The 16,646-nt window shown below is 43.3% G+C and overlaps 1 long non-coding RNA gene across 1 annotated transcript; it reads right to left on the reverse strand.

The window, feature by feature from the left end:
• Positions 1 to 1,415: 1,415 nt before the first annotated feature.
• On the reverse strand, positions 1,416 to 12,986 carry LOC310922305. Its single transcript, XR_014592395.1, has 3 exons — positions 12,847 to 12,986; positions 5,591 to 5,721; positions 1,416 to 3,614 (listed from the first exon to the last, which is right to left on the reverse strand). It is a non-coding gene; the product is annotated as an uncharacterized lncRNA (long non-coding RNA).
• Between the last annotated feature and the right edge of the window lie 3,660 nt (positions 12,987 to 16,646).

Below are 16,646 nucleotides of genomic sequence, written 5' to 3' on the forward strand. Positions count from 1 at the left end.
AGAAAAGGTATTTAAGGAGTGTCTCCAAAGATAGTAGGTGTGCTCTTTGCTGAATTCCAAGCACCTGGCTGTTAACTCTTTGCTTTATTATCTCTGTCTCCTATTGTCTTTTATTAAACTTTTTAAATTTTACCCAGAAAGTGAACTTCATTTTTCACATTTGTCATAAACTATAATATTTCAGTGTCTGACAATCTACCCCATGACTTAAACATTGCAATGAATTTTCTTCCAATGTTTCTTCAGTTTATGGGTTGCCCATGGCAGGTGATATGTATAAAGAAAAGTGGTTAGTAAAAGAAAAGATACAAGAAGATATAATAATGTGACTAATACAATAATTATTCCAATCATCAAAAATGTAAATTCAATTGCAATCATTAATCCAAATGCTTATTAGTAAGTGCCTCCCACCCCATGAACCCAAAGATCAGTTTTCCTTATTAGGAAGTGTGTGCGAGGGATTCCCCAATACTGTATTTCTTGGATGTCGACTTAATATGTTTTGAAGTTTGGTCATAGAGTTATACAGCGGGTTTTAATTTTTAAATTCCTATGGGGGGCATCCCCACTATTATCATGTGTCAATCAGCCAAGTTTTAAGGACATCCTCAGTTGCTGAAATATAATTGCACTCTGGAACAAATGTGAATAGGTTTGTTGAAGATGTGTGTTTACATACTTTAAAGACTGCAAAATTTTTTTTTCTTGACTGCATTCACACATAGTTAGAAGAATTTCATTGGTAGTGTTCCTGTTCCACTGGGTAAGCCTATGAAAAAATTAATTTATATCATATCAAATTTACAAAATATAAAAACATTTTCATTCAAAAATAAGAAAAAAGCTATTTAAAAAAGAAATTAATTCTCTTTTAAATTTACTTGTATTACTCTAAGAAACCTTTTTTTTTCTTTTGCGTTTTAGTGAGTAAATTGTCCTTATCACACTGCACCCTGAGAAGCATGCTTGGAATAATGTGCTAGGGTTACCATACTGATAAGCATAATTAAAAGAAGTGAGGTAAAATTAAAATGTTCTTCCAGGTCATAGGAAACTCAACAGTACATCAAAGATGTTTAGGTGGGTTTGAGATTTGGTAGAAGTTTTTTGTATTTTATTTATATTCTGTTAGGATTCTTTAGTTCACTAATTAAGAACTCTTTAAGGAAATTTAGCCAAATTATAATGATTCCAAAATCTTCCAATGTAGAATTAGGAAGGACAATACATATATGTATGATTTAATATATGTATAAATTCTTGTACCAACTTCTAAGACAAAATCAGTTAAATTGTACATCCACAAGACTTTTTGACACACTATTTTCCCTTGTAAAAAGATAAAAACAAGTCTGGCAAAAGAACTCAAACTTAGCAATATATAAAATGCTTTGACTACAATTTTACAATTTTATTTTCTTGCAATCACTTGCAATGCAGACAGAAATTAGAAACATTAACAAACTTAACAATGCAAGCAATTATGGTGACAATTTAAAAGTTCCCTTGTTTCTCAAACAGCTCCATGTCATCTGTTGGTAGGTTCCTATAAGAGAAAAGTTAAAATTCAGCCTACTACAGGCTGATATTAAAAGAAAACAAAAATTTCTTCTAGTTTTTGCAAAGCCACAGAGCTGAAAGTGAAGAAATGGTTATCACATCTAGTTGTGAATCTGCTGCTTGCAGTTTCACTGCTCCCAAATTAGTTTTCCTTATCTTCAGTGCAGGGATGTTTGGAATTCCCAGACAGAGACAAGGAACAAGCTTCCCAGGCAAAATATGCCTGAAGAAAACAAGTTGTTACTTGCATCAAATTATTATTATTTAGGTGGGGGTTTAGTTTTCATGTTCAGCAGAGGGAGTGGGACTACTTGTACAAGTTTTGCAAAAAACTGCAGTTTGTGAATTAGGGACTGCTTTAGGCATTTGAGTTGTCTTTCTTTCAGGGCTTTAGCAGGCTTCGGCTTTTTTCCTTATTAGCTCCAACATTCAGCTTAGAGTCACCTCAGAGACTGACTCAGTGACGTGAGTATTTGCTCTATTTGCTTTATTCAGTGTCGGATACGTGGGGGATCGCTCCTCCTAACATGTACACCCAGCACTTATACACAGCACAATTTTGTCACTGGTAAAATTTCAGAAGGCTTCACTTTATTATGGCCACATGCTGTCTTTTATACAGCCCTTAACAAAGTTTATACTTCATTCATTGGTTACAGTAAATCAAGTGTTCATTGGTACAAAGCAATCTCCACCACTGTTTTCAGGTAGCATTTACAAAACTTTTCTAAAAATACTTCTTCCAGCTGCAGATTTCTTTTGTTTATCTTCTTCTCCTTCTTCTCTTCTCAGTTTCCATGTCAACAACCTTGGTAAAATTGCTTTCAGGGGTAAACATGAATCTTATAAACTTCTTCAGCTAATTCACTCTTCAGGCTCACAGACTAGCTGTCATCCCCTTCCACAATTCCCTTTTTGTATTTCAGCTACAAACACAGATGCTAACGATTTTTGCAGGGCCCTTTGCAAAAATCCAAGCAGACGGGAGACACAAAGCAATGACTACAACCACCAGCAAAATTAACAGTCTAGTTTTTAACACTGCTCTAAGCCATCCAGTAATGCCCCAACTTGTAAGATTATTTAACCATTCCTATCCTTCATCCACCTGCAAATGATTAATTTAGAATGCTCTTGTGAATTGATTCACTGTGATCTGACAAATTCATACAACACATGCCCTCAAAATCCTGACATCCATGACCATATGCCAATAAAGTAAATCAATAGCTGCTCTATTCTGCAAAGTTGCATGTCTAATACTATCTAAATTTACTAATAACCCACTTAAAACTACAGATACGTCATTGGCTTGTTTGACCAACTAACAACCAAGTTTATTCAGTGTAGTTAAAGCTTGAGCTGCAGCCACCCCGGGTGCCAAAAAGGATGCAGAAATAATAGAACTAGGTCCCCAAAATTCTACATTATCCTGACACTGGGATGTAAATTTGTGTTGGAGTGATTGTTTACTTCTTCGTATCTTTTGATGTATCATTGTTATGTTGGGCATCAATAGGGTCAATCGCCCCAAACTGCAAGGACTTCCTGCTATTTTACTTGGAATACCAGCCCAAGCACGATCACCACAGATTAAAAACACACCCTTCAGCAGCTGCAAAGGTACGTTAAAGGCACGTGATATATGATGTGAGGTATAATTACACCATAAGCTTGCATTTCTATATATGTCCAATGTCTCTTAGGGAAACTGAGATAAATTATCATTATTTTAAAGTCCAAAAAATTGAGACTCAAAAGAAAGTTCGTTAGCTGGAGATGTTGGTCTTTGACATCACTGAATGTCTTCTTGGATCCTGAAACAGGGAATACCTGAAGAAGGTTAGTTGGGATACTATACCATGATATTGACATAAGATTTTGTTGTCAAATTGCCTCTGTAAGTCTCCAGACATCAGCCATGTTCTGGCAGTCCTACTTCTGTTCCTGTTCTGGCCACAACAGCTGTATGATGATTTCTCTTTTCACTGGGCCTCATTTTTCGGAGGCACTCGGTGTCTGATCAAATTGAACAGGTGACTGCTTTGAACCTGTTGATGATAAAATACAGGCACATTTTCTCTTTAAGTTAATGAATCAATTAGGCTTTGTTGTTGTCATTCAATCGAGATTTAGATTTGATAACCCTTTTTCCAAATTTTTAATATAAATATTGCATTATTCAAAATTATCTGTTGTGTAAAGTTCTAATGTACATATTGCATTATTTGAACATTCTTAAGGCATTAAATCCCCATTCTTTTATGTTTCAAAAATGAGATGCATGTCTTTGATTATGAGTATGACAAAACATTAAGGCAAAATAATACATGTAGTGAACAAAAGACCTATAGTAATCAGAAATTAGTCAGATAATATACACAATCAATAACACATGTGAAAAATAATTATCAAGAACTAAACACTGTACCATCATCCCAGAGACTGCAAACAGTGGATAAACCTCAAATCAGTGAAGAACTGGATAATCATCTCTAGAAAATGATTTCCAAGCTCACTTAAAAAATAGGTCCAGCTGTCATATCAATCAGTTTAAATTGCTAAGTCAAAGCGACTTGAGTATTTTTTTGACGCAAAAAACACCTGATTTTGTTGGCCAATTTCCCATCCAGGTAGAGCTAAGGCCTGGCCACAGCCCAAGCTCTAACTGGGGGAGAAATCCCTAGACATTTTTTAAAACAAGGCTCTTAAAGTAGACCGTGGGAAGGAGCTTCTGTTACGGAATATATACTGTGCAACTTCTCTCAACCCCAGGGCAACAGTGTCCCGTGGAAAGTTTTATCCAGCGAGAATTGGCTGGCCTGCGCTGCCTGCCTGCGCTCCCAAGGGAAAACTGAAGTACACCAGAGGTATTTAACTGCGGTGGTGTGGTGCTTCTCTCCTGGCTAGCTCGAGCACCAACACCACAATAAAGGTACGATCCTGTATTCTGGAATACAGTCTCGATCCTGTGGGTCCTTGCCCCAGCAGAAGTGTGAACAATCCGAGAAATAAAGGGATGGAACTCCGGTGGGGAACTTCAGCTGGGTTTTATTGAATGTTTTCTCACCCAGGAGAAGCCCACTGAACTCAAAGGATTTCAACTTAAATATGGGGGTGGGGGAGTAGGGAGGATACAGCCTGGAACCAGTCCAGAATGGGAAGGGAGTGACCCCAAACCTAAATGACAACCCATAGAACAAATCAAGGAACAAATGGGGAAGGAGAACCGGGACCCTGCCAATCATTGGGACTCCTCACCAGAATTTTCTAGACTTCAAGGTGAGGCCTCAAAGTGACAGACAGGACCCGGGTGTCATATAAACGATGACTGATTAATAACAGTAACTGGGGTAAACCATAATGGGATAAAACATGGGGTACATGGGAAAAACCATTGGGAAAGAGTATAAAACAAACAGATGCATATAGAAAACAGGTAAAACACCAAAACACACCACTACATTTAACATGTGAACACAAAGAAGTTCCTGTTTCTTGATTACTCAGATTCTCCATGTGGTCAGATTAAAAGCAGTTTAAAGCAACGATAACATTTTACAGTTTTTTCAACATGAAAAATAGACTTTAAGAGGTATGCTTTCTGGCGTTTGTGGGCATAGAGAGCAGAAAAGGTCCCACAGTCACAGGAGGGGTGGGCCAAAGGTTTTCCAGGGCTTGTGGAGAGGTGGATGCTGTGGAAGCCTCAGCCTTGCTAGGGGACTGTAAGTTTTCCAGCGAATTTCTAATTAGATATCATGTTGGTAGCAATTTTGAGGCTGCTTCGTCATCCCCTGAGGTCGCTGCCCACAAGAATTGGCCCAGTTCACCCCATCTCTTGACCAAAAAGGCATTCTGAATGTTTTTTTCTTAAGTTATGCGTTTTGCACCATTTCAAGAGAGCCCGCAATTTCTTTTTATCATGATTTATCCTTTGCTTAATAAAAGTGTCCACACATACACCATTGCCCTTTTGTCAGCTGAATGTAATGAATTTAAATTTCCCAGTATGTTCCCAGCGGCTCACCTGTACTCCAGGTGTCAAAATCAGGTCCGGAACAGCAGCTTCACCCACTGCTGTCACTTCACTGGGCTCCATCTCTGCTGAACCTCTCCCTGCAGCCTAATTGCATATCACATTGGGGTCACCAGATGTCCCTGTTGAGACAGCCACAACACAGAGTGACACAGTAAAATTTCAGAAGGCTTCACTTTATTATGACCGCATGCTGTCTTTTATACAGCCCTTAACAAAGTTTATACTTCATTAATCGGTTACAATAAATCAACACAGTGTTCATTGGTACAAAGCAATCTCCACCACTGTTTTCAGGTAGCATTTACAAAACTTTTCTAAAAATACTTCTTCCAGCTGCAGATTTCTTTTGTTTATCTTCTTCTCCTTCTTCTCTTCTCAGTTTCCATGTCAACAACCTTGGTAAAATTGCTTTCAGGGGTAAACATGAATCTTATAAACTTCTTCTTCAGCTAATTCACTCTTCAGGCTCACAGACCAGCTGTTATCCCCTTCCACACAATTTATGGTTAAATTTCATGAATGTTCATCAAATTCCTTGGGATAGGAGTGGTTATACAAATTGCTTCTCAGAAATCATTAATATTATTAGCATACATGACCCCCAAGCGCAGTGTACTCTGGTGGTTGCACTGAGGAAGGCTTCAAGTCTTCCTTGGGGGTCGTTCCAATGAAGGCTGCCAGTCTTCCTCACTCTGCCCTTTTCACCTTTCTTTCTGAAGCATGCACAGTCCTTCGCTGGCTGGTTCAGCGTTTTCTGCTGACAATAGGTTTTGTTTCTCTCATCTTGGCAAGACTAAGGCCCATCCTGCTTCTTAGGCTTGTGCTTAATATTTGCTGACTCTTAAGCTAACTCATGCTTACATGAGTTAATTATTGATCAGCTCCTTACTGAGTACTTCTTACTCCCTGGAGTAATTAGCCTTATCAGTTTCACCAATAACATTTGATCCTTTTACTCCAATGATCCTAACTTTGCTCTTCACCCAGTCTTTTTAGTATTTAACTGCATTTTTTTGACTGGATTTCAATTTTGCCAGGTTGATGGCCAAATTTTGATTTTTTCAGTAGCCCTACAGGGACCGTTATGGTAGTAGTTTGCTAACCCTTGCCAGTTTTAATTCAGTGTCAACATGCTACTTCCTTGTTATCAGATCTCAATGAAAACTTTCATTCTTTATTAGAACAGTTTTGTTACAGTTTCTCAATTTCTCTGCTGAACACAACAAAGAAAGTTTGGGTTATAAGACCATGTGTTATTTTCAAAATGTCACAGTTTGGTGTTTTTTTTCCTGTAAAATTCTCTCTCATTTGCATTCCAATGCTTTCTGTGAAGCCTTTGGATGGACAATCAAGTTCAGCTGCAGGTAATGGCTTTGCCTGCAGCCTTGTTTTTTTAACTCTCTCGCCCTGCAAGCAGGATAGAAAATCAGGCAATAATTGCTTGAATGTTACCATTTCCATGCTCAGACCATCTCTGCAGAAGATGGCCTGTCGATGCAGCTGTGGAGTCGGAGGCAGGGATGCGACATACACACACTGAGGATCATGTGGCAACAGCCTTGTTTATTGTCCGGCAGCCCCTTTTATATAGTTTTCAAATTTCCTGCGCTTACAGACATGATTGGTCAAAGGTCCCAACTCCGCCTAGCCCACTGGACAATGATATGGGTGCATCTGTGCTTCACAGGGGTTGGCTGAGGTCCTCTGTCTGGGTTTGAATTCGACCTATCCATGCTGTGTCTACTTCGAGCTAGGCTGGTTGAGCTGGTATCTGTTAAGCCAAATAATCTATGCAGATATAGTCTGGCTATATCTGTCATAGTTCCCCTGTAGCATTGTGGCAGGATTGTAAAATGCTGCTACCTTCTCAAAGTGTCTCCTTCAGAAGCTGCTCAGAGCAGGCCACAGGAACAGCCATTTCAAGTCCATGCACACACATGCCTCAGCAGAGGAAAGACAGGAAGGGTCTCCTGTATGGTATGTTCCAGCAGGGTTTATTTTAGCATGCTGAAGGAACAAGGGACAGAAGATCCAGACCATGTGCTGCTCAGGAATTAAGTATGGGGTCAGTGGCCAATGATCTGAGGGCACAGGGGTGATACAAAGGGCAAGGCAACCTATAGAGGGGTATAAGGGATGAACAATTGGGGAAGGCAGGTGTGGTGGTTTAGCATGGATGTGAGGTTTTTTTTTCTCTAGGGAAGTTATAGCATTTTCTGACAACTTGGCTAACCAATAGGAGTGTTGTTCACGCCTCTGGACAGCCCAGGCTTAAATCAGAGATCCCAGGTGACTCAGCCTTTTTCTTCTTCTATGCAGGTGTTCAGTGCTGCCTACTGGCTAGCTCGCTCACCGGTCCGCATACAGGAGTACAGCCTTGTACCCTTTAGGTTTGGTGGGTCTGAACCTCAAGCAGGAACGTGGCAAACAGCATGAAAGAAAGGAGGACTCTTCACGTGGGTAGCAACCAGGTTTATTCCACCTGGAGGCCCACCTGAAAAGTAAGCGGCCTCTGGGCTTCAGGTTTTGGGTTAAATACGAGGGCCGTAGACAGAGCGGGGGAATACCTAGAACCAATCCACGGGGGGGGGGGGGGGGGGTTGTGTGACCCAGAACAGGGGACAAGGGGACACTTAACAGAACAATGAGAGAAGGAGGGAACCTGTGTCCCTTCTTCCCCTCGGCTCCCGATGGGGGAGGAGGAGATTGCAGATCAGCAGTGCTGCCAGTGCTGCTGGCCCGAGGGAAGAGAGAATTTTTGTCTGGCGCCTCAGGGAGCTGATCCAAGTTTGAGCCTGCTTTGGATCTGATCAGGGATGGGGGAGGGTCATCTTATCAGTGTTCCTGAGCATGCTTCCCCCCTACCCCCATCATGTGCTCAGCCTTGAAGTTACACACCAGGAGTCAGCTGGAGAAAAAAAAAGGCTCTGGGCAAAAACATTAACCCTTTCCCTCCTCCATGGAAGACAGAGTGATTTAAAACATAGAGACAGCATGAAAACCAAGTCAGCAAAAGAACTGATAAAGACTATTGGAAGAAGGGATGCAGGTAGTGGACATTTTTGACTGGACTTCTCTGGATGTAAACCATGAAGAAATGGACTATTTCTTGTAATATAATAATGCTGTTTGGGGGAATGCAGGTTCTAGTCAAAGGTTGTGTGCATTGATATAATTGAGATTTGAGAATTTTGAACAGAGTAAGCACCCTGTCTCCTGGGGTAAAATAAGGAAGTCTCAGATTTTGAGACGAAGATGATTGTAGAGAGAAAGTGATTTTGATGTCCTGGCTCCTGGGCTAAAATGAGGTCTCTATTTCTTTTGAGACATAGATGATTTGAGCAAAGGAAGAGAATCTTTGTTTTATACTAGAAGAAGCATTCTTAGTATGGTACCCCAAATATGCGGAGACCCATAAGCAGCTTGGAAAACTGTTAAATGGGTGGGACTACACAGATCTGCAAAATTCCGGGCGGTTGCAGATTTGTGACATTGAAAGCCATCAGACCTTTTCTTGTGGCATGTGTCTCCATAAAATTCTAGAGAGACTCCTCTCCCAAAGTGATGCAAGATTATGTCAAATGGTTGCAACTGACTGAAAATCATAGTTTTCTCTCAATGTTTGTGGGAAAGTGAACAGTTTGTGGTGGGGGAAAGGTGTTTTGAAGGTTTCATTTTCTTTTCTTTTCTTTTCTTTTCTTTTCTTTGCTTTGCTTTGCTTTGCTTTGCTTTGCTTTTCTTTTTCCTTAGTGTGTGTAGCCCTGGTTTTGTGCCTGAGATGTTTTGGTTTTCTGAAATTCTTTTCCCAGGGAATTTTCTGTAAACAAGAGAAGTGTTTCTGTAAACTGTAACTTTGTTATTCATTCCTTTTCCTAGGACGGACCTCTTGATGTCCGTCTGGTCTGACCAATGTGATTGAAGGGGTTTGCCTTTTGTCACCAATCCAGTTGGTCTGTGTAAAATAGTATATAAGGGAGACACATTCCAAAAATAAATGAGTCATTTCAGCCTTCTGAAGCTCGGAGTCTGTATCTTTGTGGTGTAAAACAGCATGAAGTGTGTGTTAATAAACTGTTTACCTTTAAGTTGGGCCTGTTTTGCCTTTTTCTCCCTTTAAGTTGGGCCTGTTTTGCCTTTTTCTCCCAAAATCCTATCTCCCAGAGGTAAAAAAGAACAGATACTCAAACCACTACACTAAATTTGGTAAAACAGGAATTCAGCGAACGTGAAACCACTACAAGAGGGTTAAGTGACCAATGAAGGAAGCAATCCAGGGTAGATTGGCAGTAGTTCTGCAACACACGGTAAAGGAAGTATTCTCTTTCAGCCTAGGAAGGGAGTCTCTATGGGAAATCTTCCCAAGGCAAAGCCTGAAAGTTTCCCTGAAGGGGAATTTTAGGGTTCCCACATTCCCCCTTCTCAGCTTTAATAAAAATGCAAAGTCTTCTCTGTTATCTTAGCTGCAAGGGCCTTTTGTGGATGACAGGACAGCGTGATGACAGATATAATTTTACCCGACTCAACGAGCCAAGTCCCTCTCAGCCAGTGATGCACTGAAAATGTTACATCCATTCTCAGGAGCTGTCAGGCAGGATTAGCAATAATACAAGCTTTTAAATTGGCACACCGCAGGCTTATTACTTGGAAGTTACAAACTTACAACTTAACTATATGAACAAGAAACATTTCAACTTTACAACCGTGGGAAAATCAAATAACAGGGAAAGCAACTTGTACAGTTCAGGTTTTTGCCTTAAATAAACTTGTCATCTCAAAAGGTCCCAGATCACCATGTATCAATTGCACAAGTCATTCAACTCACTGTTCCACGACGTCTGCTAGAGCTTCATCAGGAAGATGTTGTCTCTGGTCCTGAGCAGGACGCAGAGCAGGCCAAACACACCTGGCAAGTATCCACCGTGTTCCAGTGTCCGTGGAAACACAGGCATACCCAGGTCCCCATGTAATGAGGTCCATGCTCACTTGTTCAAGATAATGTCTTTTACCATTACTTTAGGTTTAGGTGACTGGGCATCTCCAGATGAGTGCAGTGATAGGAAATAATTCAAGATCACTGGGTTTTGGGATTGTTCTGGTACTGTTAAGTGATTCAAGGTGTAAACAGCTTTTGCTACTCTGCTCTGTGGGGTCTCACTACACATCCCTCCCTTTTGTTTATTTAAGAAATGTTTTCAAGTGCCATGTGCTCGTTTTACAATGGCCTGTCCAGTTGCTAAATGGGGTATACCGGTTTGGTGTGACACACCCCAGAGCTGCAGAAATTGTCTAGTCTTTTGTGATGTGTATGCAGGTCCATTATCTGTTTTGATGTTATGAGGGATACTCAAAGCAGCAAAAGCTAATCCCAGCCTTTTTCTCCTGAGTGGACTGATGTCTGTATGGCAGAGGAAAAAGTATCAATTGATACATGCACATATTTTAATCATCTGAATTTGGTAATATGGGTGACATCGGTCTGCCAGATGTGCAAAGCTTTTAAGCCACGGGGATTAACTCCCATCTGCAGTGGCGCGGTGTGGCCTTGGCAGTCAGCACAAGTATTGACTATGTTACGAGCCTCTGTGTTTGACAGCAGAAATTGCCTCTGCAGAGCTCAAACACCTTGATGAAAGAAATTATGTGAGGCTTTTGCTTGTGCCAGCATGTCTGGTTGTGGTGCTGTCCAGGCAAGGCTAGCTAGGCGATCTGCTCTTGCATTGCCCTCTGTAATAAAACCTGGGAGATTTGTGTGGTCTCCAATGTGTAGAATGTAGTACGGGTAATTTCTTGTTTGGATGGCGTGCCACAAAGGTTTTAGTAGGTCAAATAATTGTGCATTGTCAATTTCTTTCAACAGAGCTCTGTCTAATCTCTGTGTTATGTCAGCAAGGTAGGCAGAGTCAGTGACAATATTTAAAGGGGTATGGGAAAATGCTGAAAAGCCATAGCTACAGCCCGTAGCTCCACCAACTGAGGTGACTCATTCTCCTAACCCTCCAATGTCTGCCATTCGCTTTCTTCCTTCCATGTCACAATTGCCTTTCCCATTTTCCCAGAACCATCAGTAAACAGTAATACCTTTTAAGGGTGTGCGACTGTTCAGAGGTTTTAGGGATAGTGCAGTGGTTTTATTCATTTGCAGTAATGTATGACTTGGCAAATGAGAGCCAATTTTCCCTGAGAAATTTCATAAGGCACTTTGCAAAGCAGTGCTGTTGGCATAGCACCACTCAAATTGTTCATGCGTCACAGGTATAATGATTTTTGAGGGATCTTTTGCAGTCAATTGTAAACACCTTAAGTGACTGAGAACAAAACTTATTTTAGATTTTGAAATCACATAACTGAAATGGTAAGATTTTTGGAAGAGGAAAAGAGATACCTTAATGTTTTCTCTTCTTTGGAAGGTACTTTGAAAACCATTTCAGTTAATTTCTGCTTGAAAGGATAGCTTACAATTTGAATTATTACAGGAGCATCAATTCATAAAAGCAATTTTAAATGAAGGTTTGGGACAGGCTTAACAGAGGCATAATATCAGTACTGACTCTTTAAATTGTGTAGGAATCGCTATTTGAATAATAAAGGCAGAAAAATTCTCCGAATTAGTTGTAGGAAACAACAAGTTTAGCTCGCATCTGGAAACACTCCGGACAGCAATTGACAATTTAAATTCCAAACAATGGCTTTTGTTTTTCGGGTTGATGGAGCAAACATGATGACTGCAGAGTGCACAAAAGCACAATCAATAAGAATTGTACAATAAACTTCAAGACATATTTGGCAAGCTGTAGTCCATATTTGTAATATTGTCATAATGCCTTCATAGTAACTGCAAGACAACTAGCTAACAAAGATATGTTATATAACTCAGTTTCAACTTAAGCACATGCAGATGCTGCAGTCTTTCCTCTTGAGGAAGGGGTTATCAAACTAGCCCGACCTCTACTTCCACTTAGTATCAGCTTATTAGAGTCTGCAGGGCATGAAAGCTTTGGTAGAGTCAAAGCAGCAGAGGGTGGGGCGGCTGTGGGGCTCTGCTGATGTCCCGCTGGGCCCGCCAAGAGGGTGGCCCGCCCCGCGCCGCGGCGCAGCAGCTGTGCCATGCGGCCGGCGCCATGTATTCAGGACAGCCCGATCACTACTGCCCCCGCGGCACCACGCCCCAACATGTCTCCCCCCGCAGCCCCTTTTCGCTCGCCAGGCTTCCCGCAGGGGCTTTGCCCATGCTCTGATAAACTTACAGCTGTTGGCTAAAGGCGTAGAAGGGCATCGGAGGAGAAGCCGTGGTGGCACAAACATCCTTCTTTGTCTGGTGTGAGGATGCAGAACGGCAGCTCGGATTCGGTTGCAAATGCGATGAAATACGGTGTTCCGCATAAGGGACGATAGCTCTGGCCTTCTCTGCTGGTATCTCTTGTGTCCCTTGCCGGTATATAATCCAGGAAGAACTCCAACTCCGGCAGGGGCAGTGCGCTCGGAACAGCGGCGTCCCTTCCGAGTATTACATCTCCAGGAACTCGTGGTGACGCATTCCCTGGGCCCGCCCAGGGAGGCTGGATCGGAGACGGAGCCACGCCCCGCAGAGGCTGGGTCAGAGGCACTGGCATGACCCACGGAGGCATGGTCTTGGAGCTGGCCCACTCGATCTCAGTAGGAGGCAGTCCTGGCGTGCGTGTGGTAGCAGGGGGTTTGTGTGGTCCCAGCGCGCGCTGATCCGGTGGCTGCGCAGGCGCGGTTGGTGCTGTAGGGGGCTCCCTCGCCATGGGAACCGCACAGCCTGTGTAGCTAGGCATGGTAACAATGCCCACTTGTCACAGGGGGACGGCACGGCTCCACCGCAAAAGCGGCTAGACTGTGACAGTAGCTGAGCGCCTGGCAGGAGCTAGGCGCTGCCTCAGAGCAGCCGGGTGCGGTCTTAGGGATCCCGGCAGACATGGCAGGGCGCGGCGCAGCAAAGCACGGAGCGGCAAGCACGGCTTTGCAGCAGCCAGACATCTTGCAGCTGCTGGGCACGGTCTCGCAGCGGCTGGGGGCAGTCTCAGGGGTTTCTGCCGGTCCGGCAGGACATGGGGCGGCAGATCACAGAGTGGCAAAGCGTCCGGTCATGATTTCAGGGGTCTGGGCTGACGCGTCAGGGCACGGTTCGGCTGCGGCGTGTTTCACCGGCAGCGTGTCCCCGCCCAGGACGGTGGCAGGGTCCCGAGCAACTGGGGGACGATCCCCTGGGGTGGCGTCCCTGCAGGGGGCAGCGGCGCGATCCCGGGTGGTTTCGCGGCACGCTGTGACTTCTTTGCCGCTTTCGCCGCTCGCCTCGGCGGGCAGAGCCAGCGGCGATCCCTCATCCCTCTTCGTCTCCCACTCTCTCTTCAACTGTTCTAATAAGTCCATGATGAGCCTCCAGGGTTTTATAATGCCAATGGAAGTCTCGTCGCCTGTCAAAGCTGCTGAAAGGATATGTTGGCCAGCCTGCTCCCACGTTTTTACATCTTGGGAGGCTCATTCCAACAAGTCCGGCCCGTGGCTCTCACATCACGGTATTAGGGCTAGTAAAGCCCATTCGTGGTACTTTTCCCATCTATTTTTTTTTTTTTTAATGAGTGTCCGTACCTGCAAGAGGGGGTCCTCCGGTGTCGAAGCCTGCGCCCCCATGTTCCTGGCAGCATCTCCAATTCACAAAGGGGGGATCTAGACCCACGCAGCTTTCCCCGCCGTTCCTTGCTGCACTCTTCGCCGCCCGCGGCACTCCTTGCCACCCACAGCTCTGTTCACTGCCCGCAGTGCTCTGCTGCCCGCAGTTTCTCTGCTGTCCGCAACTCTCTGCCCGGGGCCCTCTCAGCTTCCCGCAATTTTTTTGCCCGCAGCTTTCTGCATCCTCACCGGCTGACTGCAGCAATATTCCGCTGCCCTGTGGCAGTATCCCGCAGCCTCGTCTCCCCGCAATATTGCGGCTGCTTGTTGCTATCACGTCAGGAGGTCACTAGATGTCGCTGTGGAGTCAGAGACAGGGACACAACAACACTGAGAACATGCAGCAACAACTTAGGTTTACTGTCCGGCAGCTCCTTTTATACAGCTTTCAAATTTCCCGTGCTTACAGACAGGATTAGTCAAGGGTCTCAACTCCGCTTAGCTCACTGGCCAATGATATGGGTGTATCTGCACTTCAAAGGGATTGGCAGAGGTCCTTTGTCTGGGTTTGAATCTGGCCTATCGTTGTCGTGTCCAGGGACTTGTTTACTTCAAGCTAGGCTGGTCGAGCTGGTGTCTGTTAAGCCAAATCATCTGTGCAGATATAGTCCAGCTATATCTGTCACATGCCTCTGTCATCATATACAAATTATTTCAAAGTTTCCAAGAGTCACAGCTATGGGCTGCCAACAGTGGTAGCCTGTCAAGAAAATAGTGTGGCTTGGTGAAATTAGTCTTAGGCTGAAAGGCAGGAATATGTGGGTTTTAATGCTGGTTCTGCAGACACATCTTTGGGTAACCACAGCCAGGAAATTTCCCATGAGTTTAAATTTATTTGAAAGTATGTAGGGTTGACACACATGAGAAGTACCTGAAGACTCCAGCAAAACAAGGGCATAAAATACTACTCACTGACTGTACTTATCTGCTTTCCATCTGCATATATATACCATTAATCATACTCTGTCTCCCTTTGTTGCCATAAGGCCTCTGTTAGCAGTAGTTAGGCTAAGGAGTTGGTCCCTGTGTAGGCCCGTGAAAATGAAACCTGAGAAATGAGGCCTGAGAATCTGCTGATGCAAGGAACAACGTTTAAAGGACTTAGTAGAGCATGTAGTACATAGGTATGCAAATTACTTGTGAAATATGATTACATGGTTACCAATAAAATGTTTCTATGGTGGGAGTTAAGCTTAGAGAATTAATCTTTATTTTAGCTAGAGCAAGCGTGCAAAATTTATAGCCTTTAGAAAGGTTACCTGTAAGACGAATGTGAATGTTTAAAGTAAAATACGTAGGAGATTGCACGTAGGCTGATGAAGTAAGACTTGTAACAAAGGTATAAAAGATGAGCATCTTTTGTAACCAACTTGGGACCCTGACTTTGAGACGCTAGTCCTCAGGTCCTCGGGGCCCCTAAATAAAGCACCGCATAAACTGACACTCTGTTGGTTTGTGTTTTCTCTGGGGATCGGGCAGCAGTTTTCTGGCGACCGCGGCAGGACCTCCGGAGGTGGCTGGGGCGGTTCGCGAGCCGATCAACTCCATGCCGGCACCAGGTGATTTCTGGGGAGTCATCGACCCGCGCCCGACCCCGCGCCTGACGGACGACTGTGAGAAGGTAAGCCCGAAAGGTGCTTTATTTTATTTTTTTTTAAGGTTTGGGTGCCTGCCTAATAAGACGGGACGGCGATTCCCGCAGGGTTGGGCTAAAGACGTCTATGGTCTGGGAAGCCTAGGCGCCGACCGTAAGACGAGGCGAAAGCCTCGCAGGCTCGGCACTTGCCCCTCGCGGCGACGAGAAGTGGCAAGTTTGGTATTGGTATTGGTACTGGTATTGGTATTGGTATTAGTATTAGTATTGGTGTGTGTGTGTGTGTGTGTGTGAGCAACTTAAGGTGTAAAAAAAAAAAAAAAGAAAAAAAAAAGAAAAAGAGAAAAAAAAAAAAAAAAAAAAAAAAGAGAGATGATGCCGTTTAAAACCTTTAAGGCTTTGGTACAATCTAATGATAAGGTCCCAGGGAATTCCCCCTTGGGATGTTTACTGGGAAGGTGGAAAAAGGAAGGATTCCACCAAGAAAAGTAAAAAAGTAAAAAGATTGATTATTGTAATCATCGGTGGACACTATATGAAACTGGTGGCCCAGAGTGGCCTTTGAATGGATCTGTTAACCCTGATGTTATAACCCTTTTGATGTGCTTTTTATAGAATAATGAGAAATGGGATGAAATACCTTATCTTGATTTGTTTTATGCTCTCAAAAACAAACCAGAGATGGCCAGAAAATGGGTCTTTACAATCAGAACTTATATCACAACTGATGCCACATTGTAAACGAGAATCGAAACTTGA

Source organism: Zosterops lateralis, assembly GCF_965231275.1.
Source record: "Zosterops lateralis genome assembly, chromosome: W".
Taxonomy (NCBI): Eukaryota; Metazoa; Chordata; class Aves; order Passeriformes; family Zosteropidae; genus Zosterops; species Zosterops lateralis.